The sequence below is a fragment of the Eubalaena glacialis genome, chromosome 8 (genome assembly GCF_028564815.1).
Source record: "Eubalaena glacialis isolate mEubGla1 chromosome 8, mEubGla1.1.hap2.+ XY, whole genome shotgun sequence".
Taxonomy (NCBI): Eukaryota; Metazoa; Chordata; class Mammalia; order Artiodactyla; family Balaenidae; genus Eubalaena; species Eubalaena glacialis.
This window is the reverse complement of record NC_083723.1, coordinates 124,605,517-124,616,501: the sequence shown is the minus strand read 5'-3', so window position 1 is coordinate 124,616,501 and position 10,985 is coordinate 124,605,517. Positions and strand designations below refer to the sequence as shown.

General features: G+C 40.6%; 1 pseudogene; it reads left to right on the top strand.

Moving 5' to 3' along the window:
- Positions 1-2,179: 2,179 nt before the first annotated feature.
- Positions 2,180-2,894, top strand: LOC133096566 (large ribosomal subunit protein uL30-like; annotated as a pseudogene).
- Positions 2,895-10,985: the final 8,091 nt, after the last annotated feature.

Genomic DNA, 10,985 nt, shown 5'->3' with positions numbered 1-10,985 from the left:
CAAAGATGGCCATACAGATGGCCAACAGGTACATGAAAAGGTGCTCAACATCACTAATCATCAGGGAAATGCAAATCAAAACTAAAATAAGATATCACCTCACACCTGTTAGAATGGCTATCATCAAAAAGACAAGAAATAACAGGTACTGGGGGAATCCTTATACACTGTTGGTGGGAATGTAAATTGGTGCAGCCACTATGGAAAACAGTATGGAAGGTCCTCAAAAAACTGAAAATAGAACTACCATATGACCCAGCAATTCCACTTTTAGTATTTATCGAAAGAAACTGAAAACACTAACTCAAAAAGATACATGCACCCTCATGTTCATTGCAGCATTATTTATAATAACCAAGATATGGAAACATCTAAGTGCCCACTGATGGATGAATGGATAAAGAACATGTGATGTAAATATTATTCAGTCATAAAAAAAGAAAGAAATCTTGCTATTTGTGACAACATGGATGGAGTCTGAGGGCATTAAGCTGAATGAAGTAAGTCAAACAGGGAAAGACAAATGTTTTATGATCTCACTTATATGTGGAATCTAAACAAAACAAACACACACACACAAACAAGCTCAAAGAAACAGAGAACAGATGGGTGGTTGCCAGAAATGGCAATGGGGGCTGGACAGAATAGGTAAAGGGGGTTGAAAGGCACAGACCCAGCTACCAAATAAATAAGTCACGGGAGGCAATGTGCTGTGTGGGGACTGTAGTTGATAATACTGCATTAGAGATTGGAAAATTGCTAAGAGAGTAAAGCTCAAATTCTCATCACAGAAAAAAAAATTTTTAACTGTTTATGTTGACAGATATTAACTAGACTTACTGTGGTGATCATCTCACAGTATATATGAATATCAAACCATTATGTTGTATACCTGAAACTAATGTCATATGTCACTTATACCTCAATTAAAAACAAAGTATAACTATCCGAACATGATAGAAATTTACTTATCATTCATTTAAGTCCAAAATTGGGGTTTTTAAAGGAAAAAGAAGAAAAACTGAGAAGCTTCGAGGTACTGAAAAATAAACAAATCAAAAGGGAGACCAGAGGGACTTCCGGCGGTCCAGTGGTTAGCACTCTGCGCTTCCACTGCCAAGGGCCCGGGTTCGATCCCTGGTTGGGGAACTAAGATCCCACAAGCTGCGCGGTGTGGCCAAAAAAAAAAAAAGAAAAGGCCTTCCAACTGCAGTTTTTACAACGACCAGCCCTGTCACGGCTCCTTGACTTCCTGAGGCCCAGCTGTTCCATGTTTCCTAGGTTCTGAGGCACACATAACCTTACCCAAAAAATCTTCCTAACCACATGAGGCCTACCCAAATATCTACAAAAATACAACATAATAGCTTATTCAGTCTCCGCCCAAGAAACCAGTACCCTGTGTAAAAACATTGCCTGTCAACAGTTTACTTTGATGCAGAGCAAAGAACGGGACACTGGTTTGATTCTTCACAAATCTTAGCTTGGCCACCAAGCAATATTACCTTCCAACTCCACCATCCTGAGAAATTTCTTACTTTCCCACCATGTCAAACCTTTGGAATTAATGATGCAAATCAACAAACGAATTTTTAGAATTAGACATATAGAACAATGAGATATAATTGAGAAGCCGGTACTTCACCTTTTTGGTCAAATGAATTCTGACAGGGTGCCAAGATAATTCAATGGAGAAAGAATAGTCTTTCAACATATGGTGCTAGGACAACTGGACTGCCACCGGCAAGAGAATGAAAGTGGACTCCTTCCTCACACCATATACAAAAATTAACTTTAAGGATCATAAACCTAATTGTAAGAGTTAAAACCATAAGACTCTTAAAAGAAAACAAGCCTGCAAATACCTTCATGACCTTGGATTAGGCAATAATTTCTTAGGTATGACAACAAAAGCACAAGTAACAAAAGAAAAAAATAAATTGGACTTCATCAAAATTAAGACGTTTTATGCTTTAACAGACACCATCAAGAAAACGTAAGGACAACCCACCAAATATTTGCATATTTGGAGAAATATTTAAATATTTGGAGAAATATTTGCAAATCATATATCTAGAAGACTTGTATCTAGACTGTATAAAGAATTCTTAAGACTCAATAATTTTTAAAAAATGAATAACCCAATTTAAAAATGGGCAGCTCTTTCCCAGCTGGAACCATGGAAGGTGCAGAAGAGAAGAAAAAGAAGGTTCCTGCTGTGCCAGAAACCCTTAAGAAAAAGCAAAAGATGCTTCGAAAGGCAAGGCGGAAGCTTATCTATGAAGAAGCTAAGCACCATCACAAGGAATACAGGCAGATGTACAGAACCGAAATTCGAATGGCTAGGATGGCAAGAAAAGCCGGCAACTTCTATGTACCCGCAGAACCCAAATTGGCATTTGTCATCAGGATCAGAGGTGTCAATGGTGTGAGCCCAAAGGTTCGAAAAGTGTTGCAGCTTCTTAGCCTCCATCAGATCTTCAGTGGCACCTTTGTGAAGCTCAATGGCACCTTTGTGAATTCTCAGCATGTTAATGAACGTGCTGAGAATTGTGGAACCGTACATTGCGGGGGGGCCCCCAAACCTGAAGTCAGTAAATGAACTGATCTACGAGCGTGGTTATGGCAAAATCAACAGGAAGCGAAGTGCCCTGACAGATGACGCCTTGGTTGCTCCATCTCTTGGCAAATATGGCACCATCTGCAGGAAGGATCTGATTCATGAGACCAATACCATTGGAAAACATTTCAAAGAAGCAGACAACTTGCTGTGGCCCTTTAAATTGTCTTCTCCACGAAGCAGAATGAAGAAAAAGTCCGCCCATTTGGTAGAAGGTGGAGATGCTGGCAACAGGGAAGACCAGATCAACAGGCTTATTAGAAGGATGAACTAAGGTATCTGCCATGATTATTTTTGTAATCTGGTCAGTAAACTGACTGCTTTCAAATTGGAAACAAAATTAAAATGGGCAAAGGATCTGAATAGACCTTTCTCCAAAAAATGGCTAATAATCTCATGAAAAAGTGGTCAGTGTCATTATCCATCAGGGAAACGCTAGTCAAAACCACAGTGAGGGCTTCCCTGGTGGCGCAGTGGTTAAGAATCTGCCTGCCAATGCAGGGGACACGGGTTCGAGCCCTGGTCTGGGAAGATCCCACATGCCGTGGAGCAGCTAAGCCCGGGAGCCACAACTACTGAGCCTGCGCGTCTGGAGCCTGTGCTCCGCAACAAGAGGGGCCGCGACAGTGAGAGGCCAGCGCATCGCGATGAAGAGTGGCCCCTGCTCGCCGCAACTGGAGAAAGCCTGCACACAGAAACGAAGACCCAACACAGCCAAAAATAAATAAATTAATTAATTAATTAATTAAAAAAAAAAAAAAAAAAAAAAACCGCAGTGAGGGCTTCCCTGGTGGTGCAATGGTTGAGAATCTGCCTGCCGATGCAGGGGACACGGGTTTGAGCTCTGGTCTGGGAGGATCCCACATGCCGCGGAGCAACTAGGCCCGTGAGCCACAACTACTGAGCCTGCGCTCCGCAACATGAGAGGCAGCGATAGTGAGAAGCCCGCGCACCGCGATGAAGAGTGGCCCCCGCTTACCGCAACTAGAGAAAGCCCTCGCACAGAAACGAAGACCCAACACAGCCATAAATAAATAAATAAATAAATAAATAAATAAATAATTTTTTTTAAAAACCGCAGTGAGGTGGCACTTCACATCCCGTCAAAAAGTAGATAATCACAAGTGTAGTGGAGAAAATGGAACCCACATACCTTGCAGGTGGCAATGTAAAATGTTGCGTCTGCTGTGGGAAACACTCTGGCAGTTCTTCAAAAGGTTAAATGTAGAGTTACCATAGGACGCAGCAATTCTAATCCTAAGAATATACCTGAGAGAAATCAAAACATATGTCCACACAAAAACCTGTACACAGATGTTTATGGCAGCATTATTCATAATAGCCAAAAAATGGAAACAACCCAAATGTCCATCAGCTGATGAATGGATAAATAAAATGTGGTATATCCATGTAATGTAATATTATTTGACAGTGAAAAGTAATGAACTTTTCCTATATAGCACTGATACATATTATAAACTGGAGGAACCTTGAAAACATTATGTTAAGTGAAAAGAGCCAGTCACAAAAGGCCACATATTATATAATTTCGTTTACATGAAATATCCAGAATGGGCAAATGTATAAAGATAGGAAATAGATTAGTGATTGACCGGGGAATTCCCTGGCGGTCCAGTGGTTAGGACTCTGCGCTTTCACTGCCAGGGCCTGGGTTTGATCCCTGGTTGGGGAACTAAGATCCCGCAAACCACGTGGCGTGGCCAAAAAAAAAAAAAAAAAAGATTAGTGATTGACTAGGGGTGGGAGGTGGCGGGAAAATGGGAAGTGACTACTAGTGGGTGTGAAATTTCCTTTTTGGGTTGATGAAAATGAAAAATTGATTGTGATGATGGTTGCACAACCCTGTGAATACACTAAAGCCCATTGAATTGTATACTTTAAATGAGTGATATTTCTATAAAGCTGTTAAAAAAGAAAATAAAAGTATACCACGTGAGAATGTTTAAACAGTGGAAAGATATTACTTAATTTTTAAACAGTATTCCGCTTTACTCAAATGTGAAAGATGAGTGTTTTGCCAGGATTTCAGTTTTTTGATGTTGAAGTTGCCTTTACTAGGATGGAGTCAGATCCTCTGTGTGTTCATCTGAGAGCACTCAGGGCTTGGTCCCAAGTTCTCTGCTTTGTTACTTTAGTGTGATTCTTCTACTCCTTTGTTTCCCATTAATTTCTGAGTCTACTGCTATGACTTAACCTCATACACGGGGTTGGATGTTTTTAAGTCTAGAGTCCTATTCACCGTGAAACGAAACCAGGGCTTTAAGGAAGATTTTGGGATTCTTAGAATGACAAGAGTTCAAATAAGGACAATGGAATCAAAGCAGAATAACAAGTAGCCACCAAGTCCTGCTCTACTAGGTGAAGTACTCCTAAGAAGGGGGCAATTTAAATACCAGCTGGATTTCAGAGTTGTCCGCTTCAAACTGAGATTGCCGGAGCTCCTGAAGCGTGAGGACTTCCCTTAAAGTTAGGTAGAAATAGCATGTGAAAGTTTAAGATCAAGACCTTTTAGGATCCAGATTTTTATTTCAGAGTTCTTCCTTGTTAATTGCACAAAACTTGCACATAATCAAATATATCGAGATTGAATGATATTCTAGTCACTAAAATGGGATTTTAGTTACTAAAGAGTAAAACTGTCCTGCAGTTTTGAGGTAGCAAAGTCTGTAACACCTGATACATCTGTTGATGTCTTTGTCAACACCTTCTCATACCCAGATTTCCAGGTAGCTCAGCAATTTCTGGATTACAGAAATTTACATAATTGAAAAGAAAAGAAAAAGTAGAGGGGAGAAATCGAAAGCATCCAGCTGAGATAAAGGATAAATAGGGAATGGAAAACAAAGGAAATAAAGAATAAAGAGACAAGTTTAGGAAAAACATAGCAAAAGAATAGCAAAGGATAAGCAGTGGAGTAGAAACTGAGAGAATCAGATTCTAGGACCAGCTCTGCTATTAGTAAATTGTGTTGTCTTGGGCAAATCACTTTCCTTCCCTTCTTCCAGCTTTACTGGCCCATATAATTAGATACTTGTCTTCCTTTGGGTCAAATGACTAAGTATGAGTTCTAAGAATAAAACAATGAGATTTGTTTTCCTTTGCAGTTTATAAAACCAGTCTCCTTACTCTATAATCGGGCTATTTTATGAAAACACTCTGAAAAAAAAATAATAGTTAAAAAAAGTAAATTTGCCAGTCACTGACAAGTTCTATTCTCTTGATGGTTTCCTGAGCCCAGTCACTGAAATTTATCTGTCACTTTCAGGTTCCTGCATGACCTCATGCCGATTCAGCAACACATAGTAACGGTAAGAATTCTCTCCTACCAGTCTTCTAAACGAGAAGAGTTTTGATAACCAGTAAGCTGAGAGACATAACTGTACTGTATAATCCAGGTCATTTCCTCTGGGATCTTTCTGTGCCCTTCTGCAGCACTTCTTCTTAAAAAAAAAAAAAAAAGGCCCTTTAGGAACTTTTGTTTTTAATATATTTATTTATTTTTATTTTTGGCTGCATTGGGTGTTTGTTGCTGCGCACGGGCTTTTCTCTAGTTGTGGCGAGCAGGGGCTACTTTTCCTTGTGGTGCGGGGGCTTCTCATTGGGTGGCTTCTCTTGTTGCAGAGCACAGGCTCTAGGCGCGTGGGCTTCAGTAGTTGTGGCACTCGGGCTCAGTAGTTGTGGCGCATGGGCTTAGTTGCTCCGTGGCATGTGGAATCTTCCCAGACCAGGGCTCGAACCTGTGTCCCCTGCATTGGCAGGTGGATTCTTAACCACTGTGCCACCAGGGAAGCCCGCCCTCTAGGAACTTTAAAGATTTCTTTATAATGTGGTTATGGCATTTGAAATCATCTCAAATGTAAATTGAACAGCAATACAGTACTACTTTGGGAAGATCTGAATCTTAGACTATTTTAACAGAAATGCAGTTAATTATTACTTTCACATATGCACAGCGACTTCAACGAGTCGTTGATGTCTGACTTTCTTTAATAAATGGATCCATTTGTAATGAATCTGATTTTAAAGCAAATGAATACTCTGAAGTGCTTTAAAAAGTTGTTCTAGATTATATTTGAGGTAAATAACAAGTTAAGAGCACATAGTGGGACTTCCCTATGAAAAGAAGACTCTCTTTTGGGGTCAAAAGGAAACCATGAGAGTGTTTCACAGTGCAGTTTCCCAGTAGCGCTGGCAGGGTGGGGTGCATTTGGAGCGCTCAGTAAATCCCAGTGAATACGCCTGCATCTCCTTGTACATGCGTACTCACCAGAAGGCAGTCTCTCCCTGCCGGGCCTTTCCCTAATGGATTTCCATTTCTATCGATCGGGGACTTAGATGCCGGCTAGCAATTAGTCCTAATCAGGCAGCAGGAGTTTCCTAAGGGGACTGCCAGCTAGCCTAATTGCTGGCAGCTGTGGGGCTGCTCTGCGCGCAGCTGCGGGCACGGGCTGTTAACCCCCCGTGTCCCGGGCTCCACAAAGATGCTTGACCTAGCAAAATTCCTGCTGTGTGTGGCATGTGTTGGGATCAATGGCTTATCTTTATTTTGGAAAACTGTGCTGAGAAGCTTGGATTACTTTATCTCCAAAGATACTTTAGGATAAGGAGTGAACTATATAACCCTGCTCTATAGCAGAAATTCATAGAGGAACTGAAACAGGATTAATTTTTTAAAAAAGCTCTATCATGGAAATTCTCAAAAATTCACAGAAGTGGAATAGTATAATAAACCCATACATCCACCAAATAATTCTCTACATTCTGCCATTCTTTCTCATCTATTGCCCACCTCTGTTTTTTTTTTTTTTTTTTCTTTTTTACTGGAGTATTTTAAAGCAACTCTCAGACTTCATTTCACTTGTAAGTGCTTTAGTGTATGATTCTAATATAAATATATATTTTAAAGTGTAACCACAAAACTATTACTACTCTCAACAAAATAGCTAATAATTCCTTAATATCACCCAATATCTAGGCAGGCTCCTATTTCCACAGCGCCTCAAAAATGCGTTTGGGTTTGTGTGAATCAAGGATCTAGTCAAGGTAGTTGTGACTGAGGCGACCATTTGCTGGAGAGAGTTTCATACTCTACATTTGGCAGATTGTACCCTCAAGGTGTTCTTTTATGTGTTCCCCATATTTTCTGTAAATCCACAGGAAAATCTAGAAGCTTCATGAGAATTAGGTTTGGGTTTTTTCCAAGAATACTTTATAAGTGGTGCTATGAACTTTCTTTTGCTTCTTAGTCAGGCGGCACAAATGTCTAACTGTCCAATTTCAGTGATGTTAAAATTGATCAGTGAGTTCAAATGTTGTCAATCTGATGCATCCGTTACAAAGTTCCCCCATTAACTTTATCTGATAGTTTTAGCAGACATTTATAATCATTGCCTAGAATGATTGTTTCATAAGGGGTTACTAAGTGGTAGTACTCTAATGTTTTCATTCCTTTGGCATGTATTAGCCATGATCCTTGTAGAAAAGAATTTCCCCCTCCTGTTTGTAAAGGCAAGATAAATACTTGATTCCCTTCCTTTTTTTTTTTTTTTTTAAATATTTATTTGTTTGGCTGTGCCGAGTCTTAGTCGCAGAATGCGGGATCTCCATTATCATGAGTGGGATCTTTAGTTGTGGCATGCGGGCTCTTAGTTGCGGCACTCGGGAACTAGTTCCCTGATCAGGAATCGAACCGAGGCCCCCTGCATTGGGAGCGCGGAGTCTTAACTGCTGGACCACCAGGGAAGTCCCTGACTCCTTTCCTTTATATCACATTGATTCCCTAAGCCACCTCATAATGTAACTATGAAAAAATTTTTTTGAGTATTATTATGAACTCATGGATTTTTATATGTATGATGTGTTTCAATCCAATGTAGTCCTAGCTTTTTTAATGCTAAAATTATCCCAGATTTAATCAGTGGTGCTTTTCAAATTTTTTCTGAACCCTTTTGACTTGTCTTTATTAGTCTTTGAAATTGTTCTGCCCTGTGCCTGGAATAACAGTTTTCCAAGGAGCCCTGGTTCCTCTTAGTAAACTGGGCATGATGGGTGTTCCTTGCTAATGGCTTGTCGTTGCTTCTAGCCCAACGCACTATGTTTAAAGCAACAGAATGAACCTGTATTAAATTCAGGTTTGTGTTAGTCTCCTACAGATGTTTATACATCTGTACTCATCTTAAACGTCCTCCTTCCTGTCCCCAAGGAACAAGTGTCTAAAATAAGCTTTTGGTATCTCTAGTTCCAGGACAAACTGTCAATCCCCTCCTCACTCGGCTCCCTCTTCATCTCACCCTCCCTATCAGTGAATCAGAGATGGCCACCATTGCTTCCCTGTCCCCTATCTTCTCTCCCAAACTAGACTGAAAGCTTTCTGAAAGCAATAATGTCTTCTACTCATTTTGGAATCCTCCATAATGCTGAGCACAGAGTAGGTTTTCAGTAAACTTTTGCACTGAACTGTGAATTGTCACAGGTCCCAATCTGTGCTGTTAATTCCGTGGTAACATTCCTTTCTCTGCTCTACATCAATCTCTCATCCAGGGACCTTTTTTTTTTTTTCCTCCAACACGAAAGAAGCATCATTCCACAACCATTTTATAAAGATGGAATAAAATAAAACTCTGTAATTGATTCTGTTCCAAAGAAGCCATGCATTAAGGAAGAAAAACCGTGCCTTGAGGAGCTGTCGGCTTCATTACCTGCTCTGCAGCAAGCCACTTGGGAGGGCAGTCAGACTTTGTGGGAAGGTGCCAGTTAATGACCTCGACCCGCCCTGAAGCACACTCCAGCCCCACACCTCCACGGTGCTGACAGAAGCCACTGGGGGAAATCTTTGCTCAGTTCCTTGATATTTCAGAAACAACATACCATTAACGATTGCTCATGTTTTCTAACTCCATATTTAAGGAAGATTATTTCATAGAGCCAAATAAGATGACCCCAAGAGCAACCATCTGTATACCCAGATAGCCACTGGACACTAACTGTGGATGTCCTGTGTGGGTCTTGGCAGTGGGGTGACCTCAGGAGGAGCAGGTAAAAATAGTACCCAGTCCTCCACCCCAGAGAGGCTTGGACCCCCCAGATAGGAGCTCCAGAATTAACCCCCACTGCTATTTCTTCGCTGAGTTTCTAATCACATGCTTCATCCATTGTACTATGGATTTTTTTTCCAGCTTAATTAGTAGGTGGAGTCTTTATGTAATGTGGATATTGTATGCTAAGGACAGACAACCCAATTAGCTTAAGAAAAGAGGGAATTCATGGGCTCTCACAATTGGGAGTCCAGGAGTAGCTCTAAACTCTGGCACAAGTGCATCCAGGGACCCAAGCAATTACGTCAAAACTTGTCTGCATTTACCTTTCACTTCTGCTTATTTCTGTTTGTCTTGGTTTGATCCTTCTGGAGTTAGGTTTTCCTTATGTAGCCAGAAACATTGATGGCAACAGGAAACTTCAAAACCCACAGCTGAGGTATGTTTTTCTGTAGCTCCAAAGCTTAAAAGACTCTAATTAGCCGACTCGATTCAAATGTCTGAGGAATGATGGGACCAAAGAATGGGGGTCCTGAACAACTCAACCTATTACATGTATCAACCCTTTCAGTATATACGTGACCTTTCTAAGCCTCAGTTTTCCCACCTGCAAAATGGAATAATCATAATTATAATCATGCCCATCGATTGTAATTAGATAATTCATGTAAAATGCTTAGCATACTTCCTGGCATATAACAACCCCTGTATTAATGTTGGCTCTTATTAATTTTTTAATCATTATATGCTTTTCCTAGATGGTCATCTTTTATTTATTTATTTTTTAAAAAATATTTATTCATTTATGTGGCTGCATTGGGTCTTCATTGCGGCGCACGGGCTTCTCTCTAGTTGTGATGCGCAGACTCCAGAGCGAACGGGCTCAGCAGCTGTGGCGCGCGGGCTCAGTAGTTACAGCGCACAGGCTCTAGAGCACGCAGGCTTAGTTGCCCCGCGGCATGTGGGATCTTAGTTCCCCGACCAGGGATCGAACCCATGTGCCCTGCATTGGAAGGCAGATTCTTAACCGCTGGACCACCGGGTAAGCCCCTAGATGGTCATCTTTTAATGTTATTTATGGTATCTCCCACTGAACAGAAGCTTAAATTCTTTTCTGTCCAAATCTAAAAACCTTTTCTTTATGGTTTCTGGGTGGTGTCATGCAGGAGCGGAGCCTTCCCTGTACCCCCAAATTACAAAAATATCCTCCTGAACTTTCTTCTGGTATTTTTGTAATTTTCTTTTTAATGTTTAAATCTTTACTTCATGAACCTAATATAATGTTATATGTCACTTATACCTCAATTTTT